This window comes from Neomonachus schauinslandi, chromosome 2 (genome assembly GCF_002201575.2).
Source record: "Neomonachus schauinslandi chromosome 2, ASM220157v2, whole genome shotgun sequence".
In the NCBI taxonomy this organism is placed as follows: domain Eukaryota; kingdom Metazoa; phylum Chordata; class Mammalia; order Carnivora; family Phocidae; genus Neomonachus; species Neomonachus schauinslandi.
Genome location: NC_058404.1, coordinates 90,642,686 through 90,656,535, shown reverse-complemented (window position 1 = coordinate 90,656,535; position 13,850 = coordinate 90,642,686). Strand labels below are relative to the sequence as shown.

At 38.4% G+C, this 13,850-nt stretch overlaps 1 pseudogene; it reads right to left on the bottom strand.

Moving 5' to 3' along the window:
* Window positions 1-3,897: 3,897 nt before the first annotated feature.
* Window positions 3,898-6,370, bottom strand: LOC110571241 (annotated as a pseudogene).
* Window positions 6,371-13,850: the final 7,480 nt, after the last annotated feature.

Here is a 13,850-nt window from a genome sequence, read left to right as displayed (position 1 = left end):
AATTCTCACCGAAATACTAGCCAATAATATCCAACAGTACATTAAAAGGATTATTCTCCACAACCAAGTGGGATTTATGCCTGGGCTGCAAGGTTGGTTCAATATCTGCAAATCAATCAATGTGATACAATACATTAACAAAAGAAAGAACAAGAATCATATGATCCTCTCAATAGATGCAGAAAAAGCTTTTGACAAAGTACAGCATCCTTTCTTGATCAAAACTCTTCAGAGTATAGGAATAGAGGGTACATACCTCAATATAATAAAAGCCATCTATGAAAAACCCGCAATGAATATCATTCTCAATGGGGAAAAACTGAGAGCTTTCCCCCTAAGGTCAGGAATGCGGCAGGGATGTCCACTATCACCACTGTTATTCAAAATAGTACTAGACGTCTTAGCCACAGCAATCAGACAACAAAAAGAAATAAAAGGCATCCAAATCGGCAAAGAAGAAGTCAAACTCTCACTCTTTGCAGATGATATGATACTTTATGTGGAAAACCCCAAAGACTCCACCCCACACCTGCTAGAACTCATACAGGAATTCAGTAAAGTGGCAGGATAGAAAATCAATGCACAGAAGTCAGTGGCATTCCTATACACCAACAACAAGACAGAAGAAAGAGAAATTAAGGAGTCGATCCCATTTACAATTGCACCCAAAACCATAAAATACCTAGGAATAAATCTAACCAAAGAGGCAAAGGATCTGTACTCAGAAAACTATAAAATACTCATGAAAGAAATTGAGGAAGACACAAAGAAATGGAAAAACTTTCCATGCTCAGGGATTGGAAGAACAAATATTGTGAAGAAGTCAATGTTACCTAGAGCAATCTACACATTCAATGCAATCCCCATCAAAATACCATCCACTTTTTTCAAAGAAATGGAACAAATAATCCTAAAATTTGTATGGAAAAAGAAAAGACCCCGAATAGCCAGAGGAATGTTGAAAAAGAGTAGCAAAGCTGGCAGCATCACAATTCCAGTCTTCCAGCTCTATTACAAAGCTGTCATCATCAAGACAGTATTGTACTGGCACAAAAACAGACCCATAGATCAATGGAACAGAATACAGAGCCCAGAAATGGACCCTCAACTCTATGGTCAACTAATCTTTGACAAAGCAGGAAAGAATGTCCACTGGAAAAAAGACAGTCTCTTCAACAAACGGTCTTGGGAAAATTGGACAGTCACATGCGGAAGAATGAAAATAGACCATTTCCTTACACCACACACAAAAATAGACTCCAAATGGTTGAAAGACCTAAATGTGAGACAGGAGTCCATCAAAATCCTAAAGGAGAACACAGGCAGCAACCTCTTCGACTTCTGCCACAGCAAATTCTTCCTAGACACATCGCCAAAGGCAAGGGAAGCAAGGGCAAAAATGAACTATTGGGACTTCATCAAGTAACAAAGTTTTTGCACAGCAAAAGAAAGAGTCAACAAAACCAAAAGACAACCGACAGAATGGGAGAAGATATTTGCAAATGACATATCAGATAAGGGGCTAGTATCCAAAATCTATAAAGAACTTATTAAACTCAACACCCAAAGAGGAAATAATCCAATCAAGAAATGGGCAGAAGGCATGAACAGACATTTTTCCAAAGAAGACATCCAAATGGCCAACAGACACATGAAAAAGTGCTCAACGTCACTCAGCATCAGGGAAATCAAAATCAAAACTTCAATGAGATACCACCTCACACCACTCAGAATGGCTAAAATTAACAAGTCAGGAAACGACAGATGTTGGCAGGGATGCGGAGAAACGGGAACTCTCCTACACTGTTGGTGGAATGCAAGCTTGTGCAACCACTCTGGAAAACAGTATGGGGTTCTTCAAAAAGTTGAAAATAGAGCTACCATACGACCAAGCAATTGCACTGCTGGATATTTACCCCAAAGATACAAATGTAGGGATCCGAAGGGGTATGTGCACCCCAATGTTTATAGCAGCAATGTCCACAATAGCCAAAGTATGGAAAGAGCCAAAATGTCCATCGACAGATGAATGGATAAAGAAGAAGTGGTATACACACACACACACACACACACACACAGACACACACACACACACACAATGGAATATTATGCAGCCATCAAAAGGAATGAGATCTTGCCATTTGCAAGAACGTGGATGGAACTGGAGTGTGTTATGCTGAGCGATATAAGTCAATCAGAGAAAGACATGTATCATATGACCTCACTGATATGAGGAATTCTTAATCTCAGGAAACAAACTGAGGGTTGTTGGAGTGGGGGGTGGGGTGCGAGGGATGGGGTGGCTGGGTGATAGACACTGGGGAGGGTATGTGCTATGGTGAGCGCTGTGAATTGTGCGAGACTGTTGAATCTCAGATCTCTACCTCTGAAACAAATAATGCAATATATGTTAAGAAAAAAAAGAGAAGAAGAAGAAGATAGCAGGAGGGGAAGAATGAAGGGGGGGAAATCAGAGGGGTAGACGAACCATGAGAGACGATGGACTCTGAAAAACAAACTGAGGGTTCTAGAGAGGAGGGGGGTGGGAGGATGGGTTAGCCTGGTGATGGGTATTAAAGAGGGCCCGTTCTGCATGGAGCACTGGGTGTTATGCACAAACAATGAATCATGGAACACTACATCAAAAGTAATAATGTAATGTATGGGGATTAACATAACAATAAAAAAGATTCCCTCTTTCTATAACCATGTTTAAGATCAGTATATACATATATATATTGATCTTTTTTTTTTCCAAATGGTTATTTTATCAGATTGTTTGAACATTAAATTTATCCTCATTTGCAATCTAAAATAGTTACCTGAAGTTTGCTGTGTGTGCAGATGTGTGTGCATGTGTGTACTTTTATTGTGTATTTGTTTTCTAAACTCTTTGGCACAATTTTCTGGGGGTGTTCAGACTACCGCGATACTTGTCAGGAGAGAACTTTTCTTTTGTGCTGCTATTTCTGAGCATCTAAAATTTTGGTTTGTTTGGGTTCTGGCTTTCTTTTGTTTTTGAAGTTTGTGTCCTTTATTTGTAACAACTGTATTTGAATTTGTTCTAGATCCTCTAACTCCAGAGTTTTCTTTTTCTCCCCCCTCCCCCACTTCTATATTCACAGTTGAACCATATTATTTAGGAAAGGCACCTTGATGAAAAGGTCAGGATACGGGAGCTCTGACCATTCATCAGTGTTTTCCCTAGAAGATAATTAAAAACAAAAGAAAACAAGACAAAAAACAAAACCTAAAGAGTGTCTTTCCTTTTTTCTTTTCTTTTCTTTTTTTTCTTTTACACATCTCTTGTGCTGCATCAGTAGACAAAACTTTGGTTAGTTTTATGAAATGCAACATCTAACCCCTTTTTTTCTGGGAAAAAGAAACTGCAATGACTTGAAGTTGAGAATGTGGATACAGCCTCACTCACACATACTCATTTTCTGACTTTAAAGAATCCCTCACCATCCTTTTAGCTGGCACACAAACAGTACCGTGTGGCAAAGGTACACCAAAGGTGGGCTTGAGACCCAGGCTCCATCTTTCTTATCAGTAGCAAAGGCCAGTCTGCCTTTTACAACAAAGCACCACAGCTGAACCAGTCCCTCCTCCTCTCCCAAACCAGTCACTCCACTTGGCACCAGCCAAAGACAGAAAAGCTAGTTCTAGCCTCTCCTGGGAAGAGATAACTTTCTTTTTTTTTTTTTTTTTTTCTAAGCAAGTAAATCCATTGTTTTTCTCTTTTCCGAGATGGCTGATGTTACGGTTTTCTACGAAGCCAGTGCTTACTTAGCTCACTAACAGCACTGCTGTTGGCAGCCAGTGACTGCAGTGGGATGTTCAGTATGGTGTGTTTTCAAGCCTCACTCACTCATCCTCTCTTTCCCGAACATTCAGCATCCGTGTACACTCCTCACTTCCGGGTTTTTCAAAAGATTGGAGATTTCCGGTGGGGGTCTCAGGTTATCATTCCAATGGTAACAGATCAAGCTTTGTTCTTCAGTTTCCTCAGTTCTTTTGTTGCCCATGTAGCAAGGGTTTTTGCTTTGTTAGTCTTCGATCTCCGTACTTCCGTCCTTCCGTTAACAGTTCATGGATCATTGGCCTAGCTTCTACTAATTTCAGTACATCCTTCCCAAATGCTGTACACAAGTCCCCTATCAGCCCAGCAGCACAAGCTACTACTCCGTCTGTATGATCCTCATCTCCAGCAATGTGGTCAATGAAAGACAGAATAAATTCTACTCTGGGTGGTACCAGCATGACATCTGGGTGCACATTCTCCTGGTCTCCCTTCAATCCCTGGACAATTCTGGTACAGGCCTCCAAGCAGCCTTCTCTTAGCTCATTCAGATAATCCCAATGTCATAGTCTTATTTGTCCACCTGGGCTTGGGAGGCCCACTGAAGAGTATTCAAGACAACCTCTAGATATTTTTTAAACTCTCCACCAATAGCAAGGGCAATATCACCAAACACTGACAAAATATGTGGCTTCACAGACCTGTGGACATTTTCATTCCCCAGGTTCTCCAGCAGGAGCTGCATCACCTCATCACAGAAAGGTAAGATGTTGGACTGTGGAGCAAGGCATAAATCTCCCACTAAGCCCACAGCTGCCAAACAAACCTGGTATTCAGCATAATTTTTCAATCCAATGCCCAGGAAGGGTTTAAAGGCCTCCATGTACTTTAGGAATTCACCACCCAACACTTCCACCAGTGTGCTAACTGCCATTAGGGCATCCTCTTGCACTCCTCCAGGCCCAGCTGTGCTTTGGAACATCCTTAACAGGGAGGCCATGACCACATCAGAGATCTGCAAAGCATCTTGATGTTTCACTTTTCGGAGAACGTTCTGAAGAGTTGCGCAGAGCAAAGACTGAAGGTCATTGAACTGGATTCTATCGGATGTGCTCTGGATATGTGACTCCATCTGGAGCACCTGCTGCAGTTGTTCCATGATAACCAGAGTAGTTTTCTGAACCGTGGGGTAACAATCCTTGGCACCATTTTTCACAATTTCCATCAGAGATACATATGCAGAACTCCTCAGGTTGTTCTGGTGTCCATCAGGTTTGTCTGTGGTCTCCAGGAGCTTCTGAACTATGAGTTCAAAAGAAGAAGATAAGCAATAGGTAGCTGGTTCTTCCTGATCATCAGCCACATCTGCAGCTTCATAAGCAGCTTCAGCCAGACTGGAGAAAGCCCAGCACACATTGGAAGCCACTCTGGGCTCAGCACTGAGGCCCTCTATCAGACACTGCATCAGGGGAGTCAAGTAGACATCATTGATGGCAGCTTCAGGGAGCAGTTCACAAATTCAGCCCACAGTCCATGCAGTTGTATCTTGGAAAACTACACTGGGGTCTTTCATTAGTTCTCTTAGGGTGGGCATAGCCTGGATAACAAGTGGTTTGAGCTGATTGGGCTCTGGTCTTTCCAAGATACAGCCAAAAGCCATTACTGCCGCAACCTGGTGCCATCAGTCAGGGTTCTTGATGTGTTCTTTAATGAAGGGGAGGACATGTGGGACGATGTCATCTTCACAGCAGGTGGCCAGGAGCATGAGGCACAGGTCTGCTACTTTGCAGGGCTTCCAGTCATCGTCATCATCATTCTCGTCCTGTTTAGTTAGTGTCTGTGTGAGGATTGGAACCAGGTACTGTAGTGCTTCCTTGGCATAAAACTTGCTGGTGTGCTCAGGGGGTCGTCCTTGTTCTACTGCCTCGGAAGCCTCAATGGCCAAGTCCATTTCCTCATCACACACATTGGACCAGAATTCTATCCCTTGTAGGGCCACCTCATCAATGTCACTTTTCATTGCTTCAATCGTGATAGCAAAAAGAGCGGGACCCATATACGTCTCCATGTACTGATAATACAAGAACATTATCTTTACCAGATTCTGTAAGGCAGCCACTCATACCCTTGTATCCAGACACTGTGTGGCTTCACAGACCACCTGCATAATAAAGTGCCTTTCGGACTCTTTGTCAAAGTTTGCTTTGGTGAACTCCAATGAGTTCAGGAGTGCATTTGTAGCTGCTGACTTCACATTATTACTGGGCTCTTCTTTCCTCATGTCCTGGATTATGGCAGTCAGAATCTCTTTGGATTTATCCTGTAGCTGCTCTGGGTCTATATCTTGGCAAATGTAACTGATAGCTTCCAATGTCGACTCTTTCATGTGCTCTGTGCTGTTGGGGTTTGTGACATTGGCCACCAGCTGAGGAATGAGTTCTGGCCACTGGTTCACTGGGATCTCTGCACAAGCAATACCAGCCACACGTTGTGAGGCAGAACTAGGCCGGTAAGTTTCTGTGCCCAAAGTCTGCAAAACATAATTCTTGACTTCCCATGGAGCATTAGCATCAATTGTGAGCCACCTCTGCTGATATTGTGCCTTGATACCTGGATCTTTAGATGTCAAAGAGTTCTTGATTTGTAGACCAGCTGCGACTCTGGTAACCTGGAGGGAGAGGGAGGGAGCATATATATTGATCTTTATATAAACTTTCATCTGGTAAATTCTAGGTGCTATACCTACACCACTGATCTTTATACACCATACTGATCTTCATATAAACTTTCATCTGGTAAATTCTAGGTGCTATACCTACACCATTTTTACCATGGTCTCAAACAATGTGGTATCTCCGTTAGCTTGCTCACAAACAAGATGTAGCCCATATACCATTTTACTGTTTGAACATAAAAATAAATCTTTTGGAAAAACATCATTAACTGGGTTTTAACTAATCTTTTCAGGTCCTGCTAATAAATTACTCACATAAATATACTTTCAAAACTTAATGAATATTAAGGCCACTCACCATGAGAAGCAATCTATTTATTTTTTTAAAGATTTTATTTATTTATTTGAAAGACAGAGAGAGAGACTGAGAGAGCAGGAGTGGGGAGGAGAGGGAGAAGGAAGCTCCCCGCCGAGCAGGGAGTCTGATGTGGGGCTCTATCCCAGGACCCTGAGATCATGACCTGAGTCGTATATATAGGCGCTTAAACAACTGAGCAACCCAGGTGCCCCGAGAAGCAAACTATTTATAATAAATTATATTAAAATGTACCTTTGAAACATGTAATAGGTGCCTAACTAAATATAGGTGATGACCTTCTATAACATGATTTATAATTTTAGTACAAAGTAACTTATGATGAAAAATGAACCAGTGAATTTACAATGGAAAAAGAAAAAAAGTAGAGAGTAGATGGCGCTAGTTATGATTTCCAGTTATGAAGAGATGAACAGAAACAGTCAAGGAAAGGATACAGATACATAAATAGTACTTTTTAAAAAGATTTATTTATTTGTGTGTGTGTGTGAGAGAGAGAGAGAGAGCACACAAGCTGGGGGAAGGCAGAGGCAGAGGGAGAGAAATCCTCAAGCAGACTCCCCGGGGAGCACGGAGCCCAATGCAGGACTCAATGTGGGGCTTGATCCCAAGACCCTGAGACCATGACCTGAGCCAAATCAAGAGTCAGATGCTCAACCGACTGAGACACCCAGGCACCCCCATAAACAGTATTTTCACATGTAACTACCACATGCTTGTAGCAATAAGCATCAATCTGGAGCATTAACTACAATGCACCTGAAAAGTACAGTGACAATATAAATTTTCACACTGTATTCTTGGTCAGATATATTAAAATAGACAATATGGAAAAATGATTTAACTAAAGCCTAAAATTTAAAACTCTACATTTTGTTCTAAAGTGAGTTGTTTCATCAATTCTTATGTGAATTGACCATACATAAAACTTAAAATTTTTCTTACATTTTCTCAGAAGGGCAAAGATTTAGTTAGCATCTATTTCATTTTTTTTTTTTCCAAATGAACTTGTTTCTCACCTACAAAGAACACATTAAGGAAGTGATATTTAAATTAAGAAGATCAAAGGAAAAATAAAAGCAGTTTTAAACATTTAGTATTGTATATAATGGCTGGTAAAAATCAGAATTAATATACAGATAATAAGAGCACCAATCCCCTCTTGATTTTAATAGCCTGGTTATGAAATGGGATGTGATGAAAATAATTAACTTTGAGTTCTGGAAGCCTGTGGGTGATTTCATGTCTTTTAATGTGTAGATCAACAATTAAATTCTGGATTAGTGTTTTCTCCATGGAGTGATATTTTTAAAATATAGTTATGTGGACACCACTTAAAGAAAATCTGATTTAGTAGATTTTAGGTGGTTCTTAGGACCCAGGGAATTCTGATAGCTAGTCTGGGGGCTTTTCATCTAGAAATCATTTTAGTTGGTTGTGCTTATACTGAATTTATTTCACTCATTCTGGATATTAATGAATATTCTTCAATATGAATAGGAATGAAGTTTTTAATTATTTGTTTAGCAGATTTTTATTTCTAAAGAAGGTTCTTTTTTTTAAAAGATTTTATTTATTTATTTGATAGAGAGAGAGACAGCGAGAGAGGGAACACAAGCAGGGGGAGTGGGAGAGGGAGAAGCAGGCTTCCCGCTGAGCAGGGAGCCCGATGCGGGGCTCAATCCCAGGACCCTGGGATCATGACCTGAGCCGAAGGCAGACGCTTAAGGACTGAGCCACCCAGGTGCCCCTCTAAAGAAGGTTCTTAACATAAGATACAACATTTGTGCCTTCCAAAAGTAAGTTTAGTGGATGTAATAAAAAGTTAGTGGGCTCCACGCTGGGTGTGGAGCCTACTAAAAAAAAAGAAAAAAGAAAAAAAAAGAAAAAAATTAATATGAATAATAATTTTCCTCAGATTTTGTGATTAAACTATACTCATCAACCCTTAAACTCTGATAAAGTTTAGAAAATTTAAATGGGAATCTCAATGATGATTGTTAGCATTTTGAAATATGAAAATCAAGCAAGATGGAAATTATTCATTGTTTAAGTTTAAAAGAAAAAAACTGAAAAAATTTGAATAGTCTTCAAGTATGGTGGAGATGGGAGGATAAGTCTTTATTCTTTGAATCTTATTTTTTCTTACTTATGAAGTGGTAGAATTAAAATAGGTAATCAATAGAATATAAATAACAGGGGCGCCTGGGTGGCTCAGTTGGTTAAGCAACTGCCTTCAGCTCAGGTCATGGTCCCAGGGTCCTGGAATCCAGCCCAGCATCAGGCTCCCTGCTTAGCAGGGAGTCTGCTTCTCCCTCTGCCTCTCCCCACTGACTTGTACTCTCTCTCTCTCTCACACTTACTCTCTTTCTATCAAATAAATAAATAAAATCTTGAAAAATAAAAAGAATGTAAATGACAGAAGGTAGGTTGTTTGTGTTTTTGTACTCTTGTAGTTTCAGTGCGTGGTGAATGTATAAAACATAGTATCTTCTTTTTTTTTTTTTTTTTTTGATTTTTTTTTTTTATTTGAGAGAGAGAGAATGAGAGACAGAGAGCAGGAGAGGGAGGAGGGTCAGAGGGAGAAGCAGACTCCCTGCTGAGCAGGGAGCCCGATGTGGGACTCGATCCCGGGACTCCAGGATCATGACCTGAGCCGAAGGCAGTTGCTTAACCAACTGAGCCACCCAGGCGCCCCAAAACATAGTATCTTCTTAATAAATATTTATTGAATGAATTAATCTATATATTAAGCACTAAAAATATATGGTTCCATCTTTATCCAATGTGAGTTAAAGAAAGAAAACATATTTGTCCCATGTTTTGAAAATTTTGCTTCTCTAATCTCTTCTAAGAGAGAATAATTAAATTAGTTATTTTATTGGCACTATAAAAATATACATATAAATTTAATATTATGTGTTGTTTTTCCAAATTATTTTGTCATCTTTTCATTGAAAGTTAAAAGATATATTTTGAAGAATATACATATATATATTTATATTTATATATTTATCAACTTTGATTTATTGTGCTACTCAAAAATTTGCATATCATCTTTGATATTGAAAAATATATTCAGAAAAGTCATCTGAATAAGATGTTTAAGTCACCACATTTCTTTTTCAAAATATTATGTTAAGTGAATATTATCTATATGCATATTTTCACATTTTCTAGTGAAATGAGGAATTTGGCTTGTAAACCTGTGCAGAAACGGAAGAAGGACACCAGGATCCCACATGCCCCAAATGACATTCCTCTGGCTGGCCGTAAGAATTCTTGAATTCTTTCAGTGGCCTTATTGCTTGCATTCTTTTTGAAAAATTGCATTTCTGCCTAGGTTAGATAGTCTAGCCCTCTCAAGGAGTCACATATATTGATTTTCTTTTAGTCCATTAGCACTTATTCTCACCTGATAATCCAGAAAAAGGAAGGGGGGAAGTTGAGGAACAGGGACACGTCTAGACAGCTAAGAAGAAGGGGTAATATCACTGCTACAAAATCATTACAGAAATTGCTCACTTGTTCCCCTGATTGCTCAAGGCAAGCAAGATTTTATTTATTTGTATAAATTGGTATGCTAACAAATGTTTTAACACCTGGCTCTTTGAAAGATAGCCCTGAATTGCAGTGTTTGCCAATTTCCATGGTGAAGATATTCCCGCTATTTTTCTGTTAGCTCATGTCAAGCAAGCTCACTTAAATTATGGACTGTTTTTTTTACAGACTTATTGTTTAATGTCTGTTTCTTATGCTACAGTATAAATGTTAAGCCCAAGGGTGACATGATTGAGTAACAAAAAAAGAAAGAAAGTTTCACTGTTAGAAAAGTAATCGTACATATACATTATTATTTTAGAGTAACGTTGCCTTGAACGTATCACTAAAAGGAATACAGTTCCCAGAAAAATATCCTGCAGAACCAGCAGTGCCTGAAGGAGATGGTAATTAAGAAATACAGAAAAGACTACAATATAGAATTTTCTACATATTAACTATAATTAATGTTTTCATTCAAGGAAAAATGTTAGAAAGAAAAATCAAACAATTATTTAGCTGAGAACTTATAGGCCTTTTCTAGCTGGGAGAAAATATGTAATACAGAGTTATAAATCTTTCCAGAAGAGTGCTTAAAACCCCTGGGGGTAAAGTGAACCAATGGCAATTTACTACTCCATGTAAAGTGTTGCACTCTATTTTATTTATAACAAATTGTGTATAAAATTTCAGATTTTTGTAAAGAAGGTGAGAAAAGAACAAGGAGGTGGAGGAGATATTTCCTTGGAGTTTGATATAATTTATTATCCTCATCTAAAAATGCAGTGGTTTTCCCTTTATCTCTTTCCAAAGAAATGGTCAAGAATATTCTGGAGAGAAAAGATGTAGACTGTGAAAAAACACACTAGCTCGAAATCCAGTCTAAAATTTTGGCGGCACCTGGGTGGCTCATTCGTTAAGCGTCTGCCTTCGGCTCAGGTCATGATCCCAGGGTCCTGGGATCAAGCCCCACATTGGGCTCCCTGCTCTGCGGGAAGCCTGCTTCTCCCTCTCCCACTCCCCCTGCTTGTGTTCCCTCTCTCACTGTGTCTCTCTTTCAAATAAATAAATAAAATCTTAAAAAAAAATAAAAAATAAAAAAAAATAGGAGCACAGAAGAAACAGAAGGAGGGATCTGATTCCTAAGCTCACACTCTTCACCCCTTCACTTACTTCATAATATTTGCTGGAGAACTAAATAGATGTGAAATGCTAGTATTTTGCTTAGTAACTAGTAGATTAATAATGATCAAATCCATTCCTATATTTCTAAAGATTCTATGCTGAAAGGATGCATAGCTTTTTAATTTAAAATAATCATCTTAAATACTCTGCTGGCCATTTTTTATTCTGTTCATGAGTTTCCTTATGTGTGGGGTGGAAAAAATAAAGAGAATTAAGAGAGAGAGAGAAAATAAATCTCCAAATTGAACTTATATAAATAGCAGAATCTGTCCTTCAGCACCAAGTCTGCTATTAAACTAAAAAGGTATACACTGCATGCACATTGATCTTTACTGTCACCTTCTACAAACTATGATTGAGTAATAGACGAGTATTTGCATAGAACACTATATTCCATCATTGGCATGTCAACCCTCAGTGCTGACTAAGTGAATTGTGTTGCTCACTGATTAACTTGAAATAAAGAGGACGATCATTTCCATCAACATTTATCAGAGCTCTGTGGTTCAGGTTAAACAGCTGGTGCCACAACTATTCTTGGAGGTGGTTCCAGAAGTTCCAATTTATCAGCTGAATAAGTTTCCCAGGGTGTTTCGTTTTGTTTCGGATTTGGATTCGTGGGTATATATTCTGACAACTTCTGCAGAATATTTTCAAGTACATTTGCTGAAAACTTCCTCTTGATGTAAAAAATTACGTTGGTGAAACACAGAACTAAATTATGACTTTTTGTTTCCATGATCATTTTATGGTAACAAAGTTCTCAGAACAGTTGCCAAAGCATTCATACAGTGTGCTGTTTTGGGGGGGGACAGGAACAAGAAAATGACACCATTGCTGCTTTGCATATGTACTAATATCAGCTAACAAAGTAAAAAACAAAACAAAACAAAACAAAAAACATTATTTCAGCTACAAAGAAACTATTTTTTCCTAGCCTTTTCCCAAATGTCTTATTATACATGGTTTGCATGTCTACTTTGAAAGCAAAAGTACCACAGTGGGAATGATTTCCAAGATGGAAAGTAGGGGTACACAGATTCTTATCAAAACAGGTTATATTTCGGACAAAACAATATGCCCAATCTGAGTTAGGAAGTTGAGAATATGTCGCCAAAATACAAAGTAAGTATCACACTGAAAGATGTCCTTAAATTAAAGCCTTGAGATATATCTTTTGAATTTTTTTCTTCCAGAATAAATTGCTTTATTCTTTTCATACTTTCTCTCCTTAAATCATATGGAAAACTCCTGTCTTTATACTTGGAAGGTAGATCAACTGAAGTTCTTATCATTTATTGAGAGCCCAAAAAGTAATAAAAAAGAGTCACAGAGATCATCTAATGATTAGATACTTGTATAGTTTTCACAAATTCCATATTCCACAACATGTCTCATATTAATCTCTAAATGAAGAGGTTTGTTTTATGATGACAAATAAGAGCTGACTTATTAAGATCAGTGACAACAATAAAACTCGAAATGATGAGAACCATGGCAAAAAAAAGAAAGCATCTGCCCCATCCAAAGGTGGCAGTTATACTCAGTGCTTGCCAACTGTATGAATTCAGATTCAGGCTATGCACTGATCAATATTTCTCTTATTAGTAAGATGCTGTGTTAGACTGATCTTAGTACAGTTTTAAATACACTCCTAAGACTAATACCACATTTAAAAAAAATCCAACTTAGGGTAACAACTCCTCAAAGTTTAAGAGGAAAAGGTATGTATCCTATATGTAACAGATTTTAACTTTGGGAATTCACTAGGAAGGTCAGGGAAAATAGAATAATACTATATAAATATTCCAGCATAAATTAAAGTTGTGATATATTCTCATTTTTCCTGAAGAGTGTCAATATTTAATATTTCATTATAAAAAATTACAAGTGGTTTATTTTAATACAAGAGAGCACAAAACAAGTTTCACAATTGGATAATCCTGTGCTATTGAAAACAAACCAAAAGTTTTAACAATTCCAGAATTCAAATTACATTCTGTGTACTGTCCTAAGAATTTTACATGCATTATTTCATTTAATCCTTATAACAACCCCACACAGTTCATTCTATTCTTACCCCAAATTTATATATGAAGAAACTGAGGCCCAAGTAAGAAAAGTGACTTGCCCAAGACCAGATAGTGTTAAAATTCCAGACTAGACTCTGAGCTTGTTACTTCCCTCCTTCCTTCCACCTCCCCTGTCTTCTCTCCTGTCTCTCTTCTCTACCCCCATGTCTCCTCTATTTTGCTTTCTTCAATTTAACATTA